General features: G+C 44.8%; 1 pseudogene; it reads left to right on the top strand.

The window, feature by feature from the left end:
• The first annotated feature begins 4369 nt into the window (after positions 1–4369).
• On the top strand, positions 4370–16668 carry LOC137760196 (zinc finger protein 77-like; annotated as a pseudogene).
• The last annotated feature ends 973 nt before the right edge of the window (positions 16669–17641 follow it).

Here is a 17641-nt window from a genome sequence, read left to right as displayed (position 1 = left end):
GAAGATCACACATGCCACGGAGCAACTAAGTCTGTGCGCCACAACTACTGAAGCCCGCGCGCCTAGAGCCTGTGCTCCGCAACAAGAGAAGCCACCGAAATGAGAAGCCCGCGCACTGCAACGAAGAGTAGCCCCCGCTTGCTGCAACTAGAGAAAGCCTGCGCACAGCAATGAAGACCCAATGCAGCCATAAATAAATAAATATTTTTTTTAAAAAACGAAGGCCTGGGCTTCCCTGGTGGCGCAGTGGTTGAGAGTCTGCCTGCCAATGCAGGGGACATGGGTTCGAGCCCTGGTCTGGGAAGATCCCACATGCCGCGGGGCGACTGGGCCCATGTGCCACAACTGCTGAGCCTGCGTGTCTGGAGCCTGTGCTCCGCAACAAGAGAGGCCGCGACAGTGAGAGGCCCTTGCACCACGATGAAGAGTGGCCCCCGCTCGCCGCAACTAGAGAAAGCCCTCGCACAGAAACGAAGACCCAACACAGCCAAAAATAAATAAATAAAAAATAAATTTAAAAAAAAAAAGCATTGCCTTGCTAAAAAAACAAAAAACAAAAAACGAAGGCCTAATCCAAAAATTGGCATATCAACAGAATCTTTACCTCATCTAGGAATGAGCTTTCCTAGCACCATGGGACAAAATTGGTCATGAGATATCTCCCAAACATTGGTGGAATTTATGACCAATGGGAAACACTCTGAAAAATGTTGCCTGCCATATCAGTAAACAAAGGGTGTTGCAGATGTCAAGCCATCACATTACAGCTGCTCCCGAGGTGCACCCTGAGGAGACTCAGGATGAGAGAGCACAGGAAACTGGCCCTAGATAGCTGAGGTGCATATAATAGGGATTGAAAGCAGCTCTTTTGCCCCTTTCCTGTTACCCATTTCTGTACCCCACTAACCTTAAAAGACCTAATTATAGGAATGAGATCACTAAGCAGTTGATACTAACTCCTGACTTATGCTCTCCTGAATGTACACCATGCCTTGTCTAACCTGGTGGTTCTTTTCCTAGATGGAAAGGAAGAATGAAGAATAAAGCAGGTAAAAAATGACTAGCTCTCTATCCCCAACCCCCTTAGCAATCCTGCAGGCAGATCACACAGGCAAGATAACATCTGAAGAGAGTCAGCCAGTCTGCTCGCAATGGAGAAGGATGCAGAACTCAACCTCCTGCCTCGATGATTCACTGAGATTCTCCCCCACCCCCCCTCTTCCCCCTTTAAAAACTGTCATGGCTAAGCAGAATCTTTGGAGTTGGTCTCTGGACACAAGTCCACCTTCTCCCCAGATTGCCAGCTTTTCTGATTAAAGCCCCTTTCTTTCCTACCGACGCTTGCCTCTTGAATTATTGGCATATGAGCAGTGAGTAGCCGAACCTCGTGTTGACTTAAAAGAAGTATATGCACAACATGAGAGCTGCGAGTTAAGTTTTATTTGGGGCACAATGAGGACTGCAGCCCGGGAGACAGCGTTGCAGATAACTGAGAAACTGCTCCAAGGAGGCGAGGCGAGGCGAGAAGCCAGGTTATATAGAAGTTTTGCAATAAAGGGCAGGTAGTCTGTCCAAAGATTATTGTTAATTAAAGAAAACCAGATATCTCGAGTTAAGGAATTTGGCACTTTTCTATGTATGGGAAGTTGCAAGAGTCTTGGCTCACTGAAATCATTCCTTTGATATGCACCTCAGCTCTCTGGGGCCAGTATCCTGACACATCCTGAGTTTCCTCAGGGCTTACCAGGGAGTGGCTGCAGTCTGATGGCTGCTAGATGGCAGGTATTCTTTATTTCCTTCCTGAGTTCCCTCAGGGCTCACCGGCTCACTGTAGGAGGAGGGTGCAATCGCTGATGACTGTGGCATCCTTTGTTTACTGATATGGCAGGCAATATTTTATTTCTCAGCATCATTTTCCCAACCGCATTATTTTTGTTTTAAGAATTTTTAAAAAGTTAAAATTCTAAAATTATTTTTATTTAATTTTTAAAAAATTGATGTATAGTTGATGTATAATATTATAGAATTTTCAGGTGTACAACATAGTGATTCACAATTGTGGAATGAAAAAAAAATGCACAACCTAAAAGTGGAGAATTATGTTATACTTGGCAGACTTTCTGAGGATTGAAAGTCAGAAGACGGCTTCTCAGATCGCCCTGAGGGACCTCTCTGAAGAGGTAAGGGAGGAACCAGGATGGATAGGAATTTTGCAACAAAAATCAGGTAGTAGAAACATCGAAAGATTACTGTTAATCAAAGAAAACCAGACATCTCAAGTTAATGAATTTAGTGCTTTTCTAGGTATGGGAAGATGCAAGAGTCTGGGCTGATCGAAATCATTCCTTTGATAGGCACCTTAAGTATCTAGGGCCAGTATCCTGCTTTTCTCCATCCTGAATCCCCTGGGGTGCACAGTTGGGGGCGGCTGCAGTGGAAGCTGACTTAATGGCGGCAACTTCCTTTGTTTACTGATATGGCAGCTGACATTCTTCCTCCATAACTCTTAGATTTCTAAATCTCAGGCTAAGTTTTTCGAAACAGCATTCATTATTATTATTATTTTAATGAATGGATTAATTTTGGCTGCATTGGGTCTTCGTTGCTGCCCGCGGGCGTTCTCTAGTTGTCGTGAAGGGGGGGGGCTACTACTCTTCGTTGAGGTGCGTGGGCTTCTCATTGCGGTTGCTTCTCTTGTAGCAGAGCGCAGGCTCTAGGCACGCGGGCTTCAGTAATTGTGGCACGCGGGCTCAGTAGTTGTGGCGCACGGGCTTAGCTGCTCCGCGGCTTGTGGGATCTTCCCAGATCAGGGCTCGAACCTGTGTCCCCCGCATTGGCAGGTGGATTCTTAACCACTGCGCCCCCAGGGAAGTCCCAGCATTCATTATTAATTCACAAAATGAAAAAAAAATTAAAAATAGTTTAGGAATCATAAGTAATTTACTTGTAATTGGAAGTCACTTTTCTACCATAGGAAAGCATTTTAAAATTTGTCCTCCTGAACTATAATTTTAATGAAAGTGAATAAAACCTTTCCGCAAACCACAGCAAATGAATTTTCATAATTATGTTTATAAGTAAAATGGTCAGCTGTATTGAAGTTTATACTTTTTTACTCCATCTCAAGTTGGAGGGTATTTTCTGAAATGAGCAGTCATATGAAATGCTATAAATGTTTTGGGCTTATTTATTTATTTTAAATATTTATTTATTTATTTGTCTGCATTGGGTCTTAGTCGCAGTAGGCGGGATCTTCGTTGCGGCCCGCTGGCTCTTTATTGTGGCATGCGGTCTTCTCTCTAGTTGTGGCGTGTGGGTTTACTCTCTCTAGTTGTGGCGCAGGGGCTCCAGGCCGCGTGGGCTCTGTAGTTTGCTGCAGGCGGGCTCTCTCTTGAGGCATGCGAGCTCAGTAGTTGTGGCGCATGGGCTTAGTTGCCCCGCGGCATGTAGGATTGTTTTGGGCTAATATGATCAGAACCTTAAGAATTTTCAGGTCCAACGCAAACTTAATTAAGCTTTTATTGCTTTTTTTTTTCAATCCGTTAAAATAGGAGTTCAATTGCTTTAGGGATATCACAGCCTTTTCATATTTCAAAATTTTCTAGCAACACTCAAAAACAGATCTAAAAAACATTTCCTTGCAGTGTAAAATGCACACCTGAGAACTGCGGCGTCTCACACCTGTGGATGTGCTGAGACCAGTCCTGTTCGGTGGCTGGGGCCTCAGGGTCCGACTTCCCACGGGGGAAAGGTACTTGGCAGATCGCTTGAGTTGCTGATCTCAAGCCCCAGAGGCGGGGGAGGGGACGAAGGGCGGGGCTTTCCCGTGTCAAAGGTCACACTTAAAAACCTAACGTGAACCTCCCTTGCATGTGGTGATGTAACTGCGAGTCCGTTCTTAAAGGGAACATTTCCACGGTGACCTCGGCCCTTGCCGTGTCCCGCCTTTTCTCATCTTCACTCCGGATATGGAGCGATCCGCGGGGAAACTGAGTCTGGACTTCCAGGTGCAGGAGGAGGACACAGAGGAGCCGCCCAGCTGTGGGCAGATGCCACAGGGTGCGCCGCACCCAGAGCCCGTTCTGCACGGAGCCCAAGTCCCAGGCGGGCGGATCAGACACGCGTGTGCCTGTGGCCTGTCACTTAGGAGCAGGGGCGGGGTCTGGTTGAACTGTCCAATCAGCGGCGACTGGGCGGGGTCCGGACAAACAGCAATCTGGGCCGAAGGGACCAGGAGTTCTGTCCGTCAGGGCAGGGGCGGGGCACGGATTACTATCCAATCAGAGCCCGGGCACCGGAGAGCCGTCCAATGAGGACGCGCGGCGGGCGCGTTCCCAGCCCGCGGAAGTTTCTCTCAGCAGCCCCGCCTCTTGTGCGAACCCGCGCGGCCTCAGGTGTTCCGTTCCCATCGCTCTCACCTGCTCAGGTCGCAGGGCCGCGGTGAGGACGCTTCGGAGAACCGGGAAGGAGTCGGTGAGATGGTGAGTGCGCGGCCCGGGGCCCGAACTTGGAAGAGGCTGCGTAGAATAGACCAGAGCCTATCGAAAGCGGCGGCGGGCCAGGATCTCCCCACGTCCCACCCATCCCGGGGTCCCGACCCGAGTCTCCCCCTCGGCCTCGGGGTGGGGACCCGGCGTCCTGTCCCGTGTCGAGACCCGAGTCTCCTCCTCGGCCTCGGGGTGGGGACCCGGCGTCCTGTCCCGTGTCGAGACCCGAGTCTCCCCCTCGGCCGCGGGGTGGGGACCCGGCGTGTTGTCCTCAGGTACGGACTTGAGTTTCAGCCCTCAGTCGCTGGTTGTGGTCCAGCCGTCTTGACTGAGTCCTCGGCTGAGTGGGGGTCCGAGGCAGGAAAGGATGGTCAGGCGCTGTGGGATATCCGCCCTGGACCTGACACATCAAGTCAAGTCCAGAGATGAAGGAGACTGCAAATACTGCAAATACTGTTGCGATAGGGCCGAGGTTCAGATCCCAGAGATGTGCCAGCGTCTCCAACCGCACAGAAAAGGGCTTTTCTGTGTGAGGAGGAAAGTTGGGCGAGTGAGGGCGGTGCACGGACTGCGGGACCAGCGAGGCTGGACTGGACAGGGTCCCCTGGGTGGGCCCATTCTCTTGAGAAGCTGACCAGGGGCTTGTTCTGAACCTCATTGTTCCCTGGGTGCTACCCAAAGTTCAGGGGATTGCGGGGGTGAGCCTGATGATGTGGGGGAAGAAATGGGATGCGGAGAAGCTGGCAAGGCCAGATATGGGTGGAGGGTATCAAGGGAGAACCCACGAGGCCCGCCCCTTCCTTACACGCAGTGACATCGCAGAGTGTCTTTGTGCTTAAACAAAGGGCACCGATCCAGGGACTTCTCTGGCCGTCAATTGGTTAAGACTGCGCTTCCACTGCAGGGGAATGGGTTCTATCCCTGTTCGGGGATCTCAATCTGGCATGCCCCACCGCCAAAAAAAAAAAAAAACAGGCACCGATCCACAGTGACCTTGCCCACTGGACTGACCCCTGACTCAAGAGGTCCCCAGGCCCTCCTGTCGCATGTAGAAAGTCTGTATTTAGGCTGCAAAGAACAAAGAACTTTGTTTGGGGTCTTAAGAATCGCAATTTGGGAGACATGTTTGTGCAAAAACGTGCCACCACCTCTAACCCACTGCCAAGGGCTTATCTCTTCTTTGTGAGGACTTGAGAGCAAGGCTGTTTGTCGGGTCCGGGCCCCCTGTGGTCAGTGCATTCTGGACCCAGGTCTGCAGGGGCTTGCTCTGCAGCTCAGTGTTGCTCAGGGTCGGGGTGCGGGGGGCTGAGGAGGGACCCAAAGTCAGGGGCCTCTGGGGGAGAAGTCTGAGCAAAGTTTGGGTAAGAAATGGCTGTTGACCTTAAAAATGAGTTATTTACCAGCAAAAAAAATTTTCTTTGGCGAACGGCAAAGAATTGTAACTCAGATAGACAAGGTATAGCAAAAGCCACAGACAAGTCCAATAAACTTATTTATCTCCCAGTGGGCAGCCCCCGGGGTGACAGCTGTCCTGGTCTTTTTGGTGTTCTTTGCAGCTTTATCTCTGTCCTTCATCACCGAGCAGTGTTTTATTTGATTTTGCTTCTGCTGAATTTGCGATAAGTGAATATGAGCTAGTGCTACACCAGTGACATCACATGGAAGGCTTCTGTGTGGCTCTCAGTCGCAGTCTGTTTCATACGTGCTGCAGTCAGAGGAAGGGGGTCCCCCGGTTAACTCCTCCATCCAGCCCTTGTGGATTTTGCTCACGGTTGTCTCATGTTAATTTATTTATTTATTATTTTTTAAATTTAGAAATTTTTTGTTTTGGCCTGCGAGGCTCTTCGATGCGGCACGCAGGCTTCTCTAGTTGCGGTGCACAGGCTTAATTGCCCCCAGGCATGTGGGATCTTAGTTTGGGATCTTAGTTCCCCCACCAAGGATCAAACCCTTGTCCCCTGCATTGGAAGGCGGATTCTTAACCCCTGCGCCACCTGGGATAGTCCCGTCTCATGTTAATTTTTGATCTGTCACCAATGCTGTTACACTCCTTTTTGTCTCCTGGATCAAATGTATCACAAATTTTTTACTCGTGGGCAAAAATTGCCAGGTTGTAGATTATGGATGTTTTTAAAATACTAGGAAGTGTGGATGTTGGGCTTTAGTCGAGTGTTTATTCCACGCCATTTCCAGCACGTGGAGAATCCACCTTAATTTTGTCCATCTCAAGTGTCTGAAACGGGATCTCCTTGTGATGGTATATTGGTTTTTACTGATAACCCATTGGTGTTCAGCATTTCTTTTTTTAAATTTTCATTTTATATTGGAGTATAGTTGATTTACAATGTTGTATTAATTTCAGGTGTACAGCAAAGTGATTCAGTTATACATATATATATATCTATCTATTTTTCAGATTCTTTTCTCATTTAGGTTATTACAGAATATTGAGTAGAGTTCCCTGTGCTATACAGTAGGTCCTTGTTGATTATCTGTTTTATATATGGTAGTGTGTATCTGTTAATCCCAAACTCCTAATTTATCCCTCCCCCCACCTTTCCCCCTTGGTAACCATAAATTTGTTTTCTAAGTCTGTGAATCTGTTTCTGTTTTGTAAATAAGTTCATTTGTATCATTTTTTTAGTTTCCACATATAAGTGATATATGATATTAGTCTGTCTGACTTACTTCATGTAGTATGATAATCTCTAGGTCCATTCGTGTTGCTGCAAATTGTATTATTTCATTCTTTTTTATGGCTGAGTAGTATACGTGTGTGTGTGTGTGTGTGTGTATCTTTTTATGCATTCATCTGTCAATGGACATTTAGGTTGCTTCCATGTCCTGGCTATCGTAAATAGTGCTGCAATGAACATTGGGGTGCGTGTATCTTTTTAAATTATGGTTTTCTCCAGATATATGCCCAGGAGTGGGATTGCTGGATCATAATGGTAGCTCTATTTTCAGTTTTTTAAGGAACCTCCATACTACTCTCCATAGTGACTGCACCAATTTACATTCCCACCAACAGTGTAGAAGGGTTCTCTTTTGTCCAAACCCTCTCCAGCTTTTGTTATTTGTAGACTTTTTAACGATGGCCATTCTGACCAGTGTGAGGTAGTACCTTATTGTAGTTTTGATTTGCATTTCTCTAATAATTAGCAGTGTTGAGCATCTCGAAAGAAAATTAGTTTTAATACCAAGTAGGGTTTTTTTTTTGGCTGCGCTATGCGGCTTGTGGGATTTTCGTTCCTTGACCGGGGGTCGAAGCTGTGCCTCCTGTAGTGGAAGCACAGAGTCCTAATCACTGGACCATCAGGGAATTCCCCCAAGTAGTTTTTTTTTTCACTTTAAGTCTTTTTATTTTTTATTTTTATTTATTTATTTATGGCTGTGTTGGGTCTTCGTTTCTGTGCGAGGGCTTCCTCTAGTTGTGGCAAGCGGGGGCCACTCTTCATCGCGGTGCGCGGGCCTCTCACTATCGCGGCCTCTCTTGTTGCGGAGCACAGGCTCCAGACGCGCAGGCTCAGTAATTGTGGCTCACGGGCCCAGTTGCTCCGCGGCATGTGGGATCTTCCCAGACCAGGGCTCGAACCCGTGTCCCCTGCATTGGCAGGCAGATTCTCAACCACTGCGCCACCAGGGAAGCCCCCCCAAGTAGTTTTAAAAAGTCTATGTTTATAAAATTTTAAACATTTACTTTTCAACTGCTTGTTTCTAATGATCAGAGTACACTGAGATTTATATTTATGAGTTTGCATTCTGGAAATATACTAAAAATCTGATACTGTGATTCTTTTTTTTTTTTTTAACATCTTTATTGGAGCATAATTGCTTTACAATGGTGTGTTAGTTTCTGCTTTATAACAAAGTGAATCAGCTATACATATACATATATCCCCATATCTCTTCCCTCTTGTGTCTGTCTCCCTCCCATCTGTGATTATCTTAATATTCTTTTTGGGTAGACATAGCCAGTCATTTGAGCTATGAATAAAGGCACATGTTTTATCCTGTTATGACTATTGCACTTTGCAAATACTTTGATTTTTACAGATTGCAGGTATGTGGCAACCCTGCATCCAGCAAGTCTTTGGGTGCCATTTTTTCCCAAGAGCATTTGCGTACTAATGGCTAAACTAATGGTTTAGCAATAAACTCTTTTAAAAAATTAAGGTACGTACAAGGTTTTAGTCACAATGCTCTTGCACACTTAGTAGACTACTGTATAGTGTGAACATGACTTTATGCACCAGGAAACAAAAAAATTTGTGTAACTCCCTTAATTTCGATATTCACTTTATCTGAGTGGTCTGGAGCAAAAACTGATGTCTCTGAGGTCTCCCTGTATTTTTTCCTGGTAAAACCACATCATTGATCTTCTATTAATGATTTTAAAAAATCAAGCATGTACTACTGATCACCATTAGAGAGCTTTCTATATCTATTATTACCAAGAGCTCAGGATGAGAAATACATTTGGATATTTGAAAAGACTGTGAGCAGAAACAATACCTGAAGTGTGGTTTTATGATAAACCACTCAGAAAACCTCAGTCACCCAATACTAAAAACACAGAAGATAAACATCCATTTACCAAGCTCCTTGTCTCCAGCACGTGACACGTATTAAGGCATCTTTTGCTCCCATCCCGGTATACACGTATTAAGGCATCTTTTGCTCCCATCCCGGTATATACAGCAGAAAAACAGGTTTTAAATAGAAACCAGCACTTCTGCTCAAATGCATTGGGCAGATTTTTAAAAATATATTTTCCAGTTCTGCATACCCTGAAAGCTCTCATGGTCAATCACATCTTGACCCAAAGCAGCCCAGCGGTGTACACAGATACCTATTCACTAAAGAGGAGCAGTTCCCTGTTGAATAATAGGAAGGAACTACAAAGCAGATGATGTATAGATTCCCAAGGCTGGTATTTCAGTTGCTGGCAAGCAGTTTTGCCTTGTGGGGACATGTACATCCTTAATAATTGGTTTGTCAGTATCTCCTTAACCTGCTGGATCTCTGAAACATCTGTAATTTTGCTCCTTATGCAATTCACATTGTCTTTTATTTGCCCAAGTTCTATTGTTTTTGTTTATTTCTTTGTTTGTTTTTATTCTGCTCATTATCTTTAATTTTTAAAAAAATCTTTGTTGGAGTATAGTTGATTTACAATGTTACATTAGTTTCAGGTGTACAGCGAAGTGAATCAGTTATACATATACATCTATGCACCCTTTAAAAAATTTTTTTTCTTATAAATTTATTTATTTTATTTATTCTTGGCTGTGTTGGGTCTTCGTTGCTACGCGCAGGCTTTCGCAAGTTGCGGCCAGTGGGGGCTACTCTTTGTTGCGGTGCGTGGGCTTCTCATTGCGGCAGCTTCAGTGGTTGTGTCATGTGGGCTCAGTAGTTGTGGTTCACGGGCTCTAGAGCGCAGGCTCAGTAGTTGTGGCTCATGGACTTAGTTGCTCCACGGCATGTGGGATCTTCACGGACCAGGGATAGGACCCGTGTCCCTTGCATTGGCAGGCGGATTCTTAACCACTGCGCCACCAGGGAAATCCCTGTCTATTAGCTTTCATGTTGGTGTTTGCTTTCGCTTCTCTCAAGTAGATAGATACCTAGGGTGAAATTGGTGACTCAGTGTTCATCATTTTGAGGAACTACCAGACTGTCTTCCGAAGTGGCTTCACCATCTTACCTTCCCTCCAGCACTGGGTGAGGGTTCCAGGTTCCTCATGTCCTCGCCAGCACTTGTTTCTCTGTCTTTATATCCATCTTGGTGGGCGTGAAGACATGTCTGCTTGTAGCTTTGATTGGCATTTCCCTGATGAGTAATGTCCAGCATCTTTTCATGAGCTTATTGGCCAGTTGTATTCATTCTTTTTTTTTTAATTAAAAATTTTTTTTTAAAAATGAATATATTTATTTTATTTATTTATTTTTGGCTGCATTGGGTCTTCGTTGCTGCGTGCGGTCATTCTCTAGTTGCGGCGAGCGGGGGCTACTCATCATTGTGGTGCGCGGGCTTCTCATTGCAGTGGCTTCTCTTGTTTCGGAGCATGAGCTCCAGGCACGCGGGCTCGGTAGTTGTGGCTGACGGGCTCTAGAGCGCAGGCTCGGTAGTTGTGGTGCACGGGCTTAGTTGCTCCAAAGCATGTGGGATCATCCCGGACCAGGGATCGAACCCGTGTCCCCTGCATTGGCAGGTGGATTCTTAACCACTTCGCCACTAGAGAAGTACCTAAAAATGTATTTAAAATACAAGTTTCTTATCAGGTGTGTGATTAGCAAACCCCAGTTGCAGCCCCGGGTGAGGCAGCCTTACCTTCTTTGTAGCTGATGTATTTGGAATTTTTTATAATTTAGATTGTCAGAATATATTTTGGATTAAAATTCTAATTTATAAAAATAATTGCTTGCTGTGTATTTCAGGGGTCTGTTGTCATCCATATTGTCCTAAAGATAATAATTAGGTGTTTTTTTTTCTCTGTGTTAAAGTTACCTTTGGCCCTGTTGCTGTCAGATCGTTCTGCGATTCTTCTTTGTGGATCATTTTCCTTGATTTCTGGGCACATGATTATTTATCTGAGAGGCCCTGCTGGCTTGACAGATCCCTCAGGAACCAGGGCTCCTCTTACCCCACAGGTGTCCCAGGCCCTGGGCCCTGGCCTGCATCTGTGCCCTCGGTGTCCACCTCATCCTGGCAGGGGGTCGTGTCTCTGCCTCTGTCGGATATGAGGGGACTGGCCCAGGATTTTTCATGCTGTTCAGTCCAGGCGAGAGTTCTTCAGATGCAGCGTCCCTGGAAAATCAGTGTTCACGACCTCCTGACAGTCTGCTCCTGTTCTTGGAGTTTCAAGGAAATAACTTTTGACCAAACCAAGTATTCATTTCCTTCTTATTTGAATGATGATTTTATTTTCAGTCTTTACCACCTCAGGTTCTGCTCTCTCACTAAAAACAATTTTTAAAAAAAATTGAAGTATAGTTGATTTACAATATTGTGTTACTTTTAGGTATACAGCAAAGTGATTTGGTCATGCGTGTGTGTGTGTATATATATATATATATTCTTTTTTTCAGGTTTTTTTCATTATAGATTATTAAAAGATTTGAATATAGTTCCCTGTGGTATATAGTAAATCCTTGTTTATCTATTTTTTAAAACACATTTAATTTTTAAAATTTATTTATTTTTTGTGCGGCCATGCCGCATGGCACGTGGGAACTTAGTTCCCCGACCAGGGATCGAACCCATGCCCCCTGCAGTGGAAGCATGGAGTCTTAACCACTGGACCGCCAGGGAAGTCCCTGTTTATCTATTTTATATTTGGTAAAAAAAACAGTTCTTTTTCATTATGTGTGCATGAGTGTTTATCAAATATTGCTGTTACACTTTGCTTCAGTTTCCAGCACTTACCATTACTGAGTAAAATGCATTTGATTGGCTTGTGTGTGTTCATTTCCCACAAGAGTGTAAGCTCAGGAGTCCTAGGAATTGAGTCCGGTTCCCAACTGTCGGCCTCCCCATCCTCCCACACACGGGGGTGAAGAGGGAGCCTTGCTGACATGGAACCTGTGGCTGTTTCAGGACTCGGTGGGTTTTGAGGACGTGGCTGTGAACTTCACCGCGGAGGAGTGGGCTTTGCTGGGCCCGGTTCAGAGGAAGCTCTACAGAGACGTGATGCTGGAGACCTTCAGGAACCTGGCCTCTGTGGGTGAGGATGGCTTCCTCCCTGTACTTGGTCTTTAGGGAACAAATATTTCTTAACAATTGTCCTTTCTTATTAGGGACAAGTATGGGAATATGTTGGAGAAAAGACAGACACAGTCCAAGCTTTCATGATACCTACTTAGGGTCAGGTAGCTTTTCCATGAAAACGAAGTTTACTGTATTGATTGACTCTTTGTTACTCTTGATCAGAATCCTGAGGCTCCCTAATTGTATAAATGTGAGCGTGGTCTCCAGTGTCACTTTGGGGCAGTGAGAGCGGCATTACGGTTTTCACCCTGTGAAAGTTACACTGTGATCAGTACACATTTGACATGATAATCTTGCTGTAGTTAAACTCACACTCACCCATCCTCAGTGACTTGAGGACCAGAGAAGCGGCCCATCTGATGGACGGCTTGTGGTCCTCCATCCTCCCCCTGAGGAGCTTTTCTCCACGAGCAGGACAGCAGTCACGCACCATCCGATCTCCCAGTGGCAGCTGGGTCAGTAGAGATAGGCTTCGTCTAGGGCCTCTGTGCCTGCGATCACCAGGAGGGCACACCTCTCGGGAGGAGCAGGTTCTGGATCAGGGAGAGATATTTGGACATACCTGTTAGAAACATGACTCGGTCTTGGAGAAGGTGACGTTTGTCATTAACCTGGCTTCCCTCTTGGAGTTTTCATCCATCCTTGCCCACTTGGGAAGTCTTTCTGTAGCTCCTCTTACAAAGGGAGCATTTGGGAATGTGCATTTTACCCAGTTCCTTCCTACTTTACTTCTCTGATAATATTGATCTCAATATCAGTCTCCATCTTTCTCTCTCTCTTTTTTTTTTTTTTAAAGAAGCAAAATTTTATTATTTTTTAATTCTTTTGGCCGCGCCTTGCAGCATACGGGATCTTAGTTCGCCGACCAGGGATCAAACCTGTGCCTCTTGCAATAGAAGTGGAGTCTTAACCACTGGACCGGCAGGGAATTCCTCAATCTCCATCTCTTTTGAAGTATTTCTTAATGATCAGGCTGCGACTTTGACTCAGTTTCCCTACCATGGCGGAAGTTCCAAATAGCCAAGGTCCTCATAAGGTTTTCTTGGCTTGAGTGTTAAATTAGTTGTGGACCCAGTTCCAACGTGTTGTGGGCATGTGTTAAGGCACCACACACCAACAAACAAGTTTTGGACACCAGCAGGGCATCATAGAATTCAGCTCAATGCTCAGATTATCTACCCAGCAATAGCCACAGATTCCATGGCTGAAAGATTCAGTCCTACAAGACTCACCCCCCCCCCCCCCATCTTCACGCCCCACATCACATGTGGATCACAAGGCCAGGCTGTTGCCAGTGCTTCTGACCAACCAGCTAACATTGGAGATTCCAGTGACCTCCTTTTAGACGTCAGACTCCATTTGTAAGCCCAGGTTGTTAACCTTGACTTCTGACCGACTGGCTGTGAATGAGAGCTTTTCATCGCCCCCTCCTCAGGTCCAGTTATTTTGCTACCACACTCACAGGACTCAGGGGAACATTTTACTTACTTCACTGCCAGTTTAACGTAAACAGATATTACTGAAGAATAGCTGGATAGAAGAGATTCATAGGGGAAGCTATGTCAGGAGGGCACGGAGTTTCCACGCCCTGTCCAGGTGCCACTCTCCCCACATCTCCATGTGTTCTCCAACCCAGAAGCTCTCTGAACCCCCCTTTTATTGTGTGGAGGCTTCATTCCCTAGGCATGATTGATGGAATCACTGTCCATTGGCAAGTGATTCAACCTACAGCCTCTCTCCCCCATTGCTGGTGCTGTGTCCAGGGGTGTGAGTGGGACTGAAAGTTCCACCCTTTAATCACATGGTGTCTACATTTGCAACCAGCCCGCATCCTGTGGTGCTTTCCAACAGTCACCTTCATGAATATAAATACAATTGTGATGGAAAGGGCTTGTTATGAGTAACAAAACACTCATTTCACCCTTCTGACCCTGAAGCATTTTCAGGAACTGAGGACAGGAGACCAAATATTATTCCACTGCTTTTATTGCTCAGGAAATTCCAAGAGTTTTGGGACGCTTGAGCAGGAAACTGTGGATGAGGACCTGATCTATCTATCTATCTATCTATGAGAAATATATGTCATTCATTGGAATGACCAAAAATATATGTATGTATTTCTTATAAACCACAATGTTGCACATGACCATCCTTCCTTATAAAGTTAGTTTTACATTTTTGAATCAGTCTGTGGAAAGACATCTACATATGGTCTCTTTTCTTTCCTTTTCCCCACCATTTCTTCCCCAAGGATTTAGTTATGCTACTAATTGTTGCAGGGTCTTGCCCTCAAGTTAAAACCAGTGGATCAAGTCCTCAGTGGGATATTTCGGAGAATGAACTATGCAGTGAAGAGAAAATAGTAAGATTCAGAAGAAATGATTCCTAGTCTGTTTTTGGAGAAAACTGGGCATTTCATAACATGTGTGATCAGCATGTAACCCAGGAGAGGCGTTTGAGGTGAGTGGCACTCTCACGGGGGTGGCGGTGGGGCGGGTGTCATCAGAGTGTTAGACTCACTTGAAATTGAATAGAAACCTAGTTAAACAATTGTGTATTCAGAGTATTTTCACAAGACAGTACTTTCATAAATGTGATGTCGATATTAAGCATCTGAAACATAATTCAGTAGGAAACAATGGTCAGGAAACCTCATCTGGAAAACACTGAAAGTTACGGTTCTATTTGAGCCCTCAGCCAGAGTATTAAATTTGTTGCACTTTGTAACAGTTGAAGAGCATGCTGGAAACATGCCAATGGCAAACACTTAGTCAACACAAATACTAACAATCATTGGTAAATCATTAATTAGTAAATTACTGATAAGTATTAATCCCTAATAGTGTGCTTCCCATTTTGAACAGAAATCATTTGGTGGAGAGTCTCTGTGAAGGTAAAGAAGATCATCAATGTGGAGAAACCCTGAACCAGATTACAAATCTTACTGTGCATAAGGGTTATCCCACTGCAGTTCAGCCCTATAAATGCACTAAGTGTGGAAAAACCTTCAGGAATCATTCTTTCCAGAGGAATCAGCAAAGATCTCACCCTGGACACAAACCTTATCCATGTGAAGGATGTGGGCAAGCCTGCAGCTCTGTCTCGTGCCTAAATCCTCCTGGGGAAACAGACATTGTAGAGAAATGTGATAAACATCAGGATGCTGGGAGAGCATCTAAGAGGTACATGAAGAGTGACAGTAGTAAACAGTCTTTAGAGCGTAAGAAATCTGGAAAAGCTCTCACTTGCCTGCCATCTGTTCAGCGACGTAAGAGAGGTCATTATGGACGGAAATCCACGTGTGTGAAGTATGTGGGAAATCCTTCAGTTATTATTCCCAGATTGCACGGCATGTGAGAACTCACACTGGAGAGAAACCCTATGAATGTAAAGAATGTGGGAAAGCTTTCACTCGCGGCATAGAGTTTCGAGAACATGTGAGAATGCACACTGGAGAGAAACCCTATGAACGTAAGCAGTGTGGGAAAGCCTTCCCATATTGCAAATCCCTGCAAGGACACATGGGAATGCACACTAGAGAGAAGCCTTCTCATGTGTGTAATGAATGTGGAAAAGCCTTCCATTGTCCCAGGTACATTAGAAGGCACATAAAAAGACACAGTGGAATAAAACCCTATGAATGTACAGAATGTGGGAAAGCGTTCATTACTCCCTCATCCCTTCGAGAACATACGAGAACACACAGTGAAGAGAAGCCCTTGTGGAAAAGTCTTCAGGCTTCAGAGATCTCTGCAAGGACACACGATTACCCACAGTGATGAGAAACCCCATCAGTGTCAGCAGTGTGGGAAAGCCTTCAAATATACCATATTTCTGAAAGGACACATGAAAACACACAGTAAAAAGAAACTATGTGAATGTCAGCAGTGTGAAAAAGCCTACTGTTATTTCATATCCCTGCAAAGACACATGAAGACACACACTGGGAAAACTTGAATCCAAGAATAGTGGGAAAGCCATAATTCTTTCTTAAAACTTAGAAGTGGGAGCAAAACAGTGTCAAGAATTTTTTTTCTTGCACCACATGGCTTGTGGGATCTTAGTTCCTCAACCAGGGATCGAACCCAGGCCCCCTGCAGTGGAAGCACGGAGTCCTAAGCACTGGACCACCAGGGAATTGCTGAGCAATCTTATGAATGGAAAAAATGTTGGAAAAATTTTTTTCCTTTGTAAGTACCTTATCCTCAATACTGATCTCAGTATATTAATTTGTACTTCATGTTGCTGATCTGAACACGTACTAAGTATCCCTCCATGTTCGTCTCTACCACTTACATTTTGTTATCTCTGAGTTTATATCATTGTACAATCATATAAAACTTGTCTCATTTCCATTAGAATGTCTTTGATACCAGGGGTGCTAAGTGGCTTTTGGTTTGTGATTTTTTTCATGTGCAACTTGTGATTTTTTTCATTTTTGATGAACAGATTTTTGATTCTTACTTTCCATTATGTTCCATTATGTTCCTAATATGTGATCATGATATGAGGCTGGCATTAATTAAATGTCTTTCCTTGTCCCCTGTTAAGAGATCCTGGAATCTCCTGAATCAATATTTACCCTCTCCTTGAGTCTTCATTACTGAAAGGTGTGTCTTCCAAGTTGTTTGTTGCTAGCAGATACCGTATATGTGTTCCTCCCAGAAATTAGTAATTGTGGAAGGTCATGGAAGATGACAGGCTTATCTGATTATGTTCATAATCTGACCTCTGTTCATGTCCATGATCTTGGTTGCAAATTGAACACAATACATCGAGTTAAGAAGAGCGACCTGAGGGACTTCCCTGGTGGTCCAGTGGTTAAGACTCTGAGCTTCCAATGCAGGGGATGCGGGTTCGGTCCCTGGTCGGGGAACTAGGATCCCACATGCTGTGTGGCCACCACCCCCCGAAAAAAAAAAAGTAAAAAAAAAAAAAATAAGAGCGACCTGGTGGTGTGAAGATGAAAGCTCCTGTCCAGATTGTTCTACTGAACTGTGTTGTCATCTTGGGTAAGGTGGGAAACTATATCCAGAGTCCTTCTGTTAGTGGTTCTGAGTTTAAGTTCTTGAGAAGAGGAAGATGCATGAGGTCTGGAAAGCAGAAGTGAGGAAGCCATGATTCTTTTTTTAAATTTTATTGTATTGGCCAAAAAGTTCATTCGGTGTTAAGTAAAACCAGAAAGTGTCACATTTTTCATTTTCACCAAGAATTTTATTGAACAATGTATTCACTAACTGAATGAACTTTTTGGCCAAACCAATATCATTATTATTTTGTTTTTGGCTGCACCACTTGGCATGCAGGATCTTAGTTCCCTGACCAGGGATTGAACCCTCGCCCCCTTCAGTGGAAGCATGGAGTCTTAACCACTTGACCGCCA

The sequence above is a fragment of the Eschrichtius robustus genome, chromosome 2, assembly GCF_028021215.1.
Source record: "Eschrichtius robustus isolate mEscRob2 chromosome 2, mEscRob2.pri, whole genome shotgun sequence".
In the NCBI taxonomy this organism is placed as follows: domain Eukaryota; kingdom Metazoa; phylum Chordata; class Mammalia; order Artiodactyla; family Eschrichtiidae; genus Eschrichtius; species Eschrichtius robustus.
The sequence above is the reverse complement of the archived record's forward strand: the minus strand, read 5'-3'. Positions and strand labels throughout refer to the sequence as shown.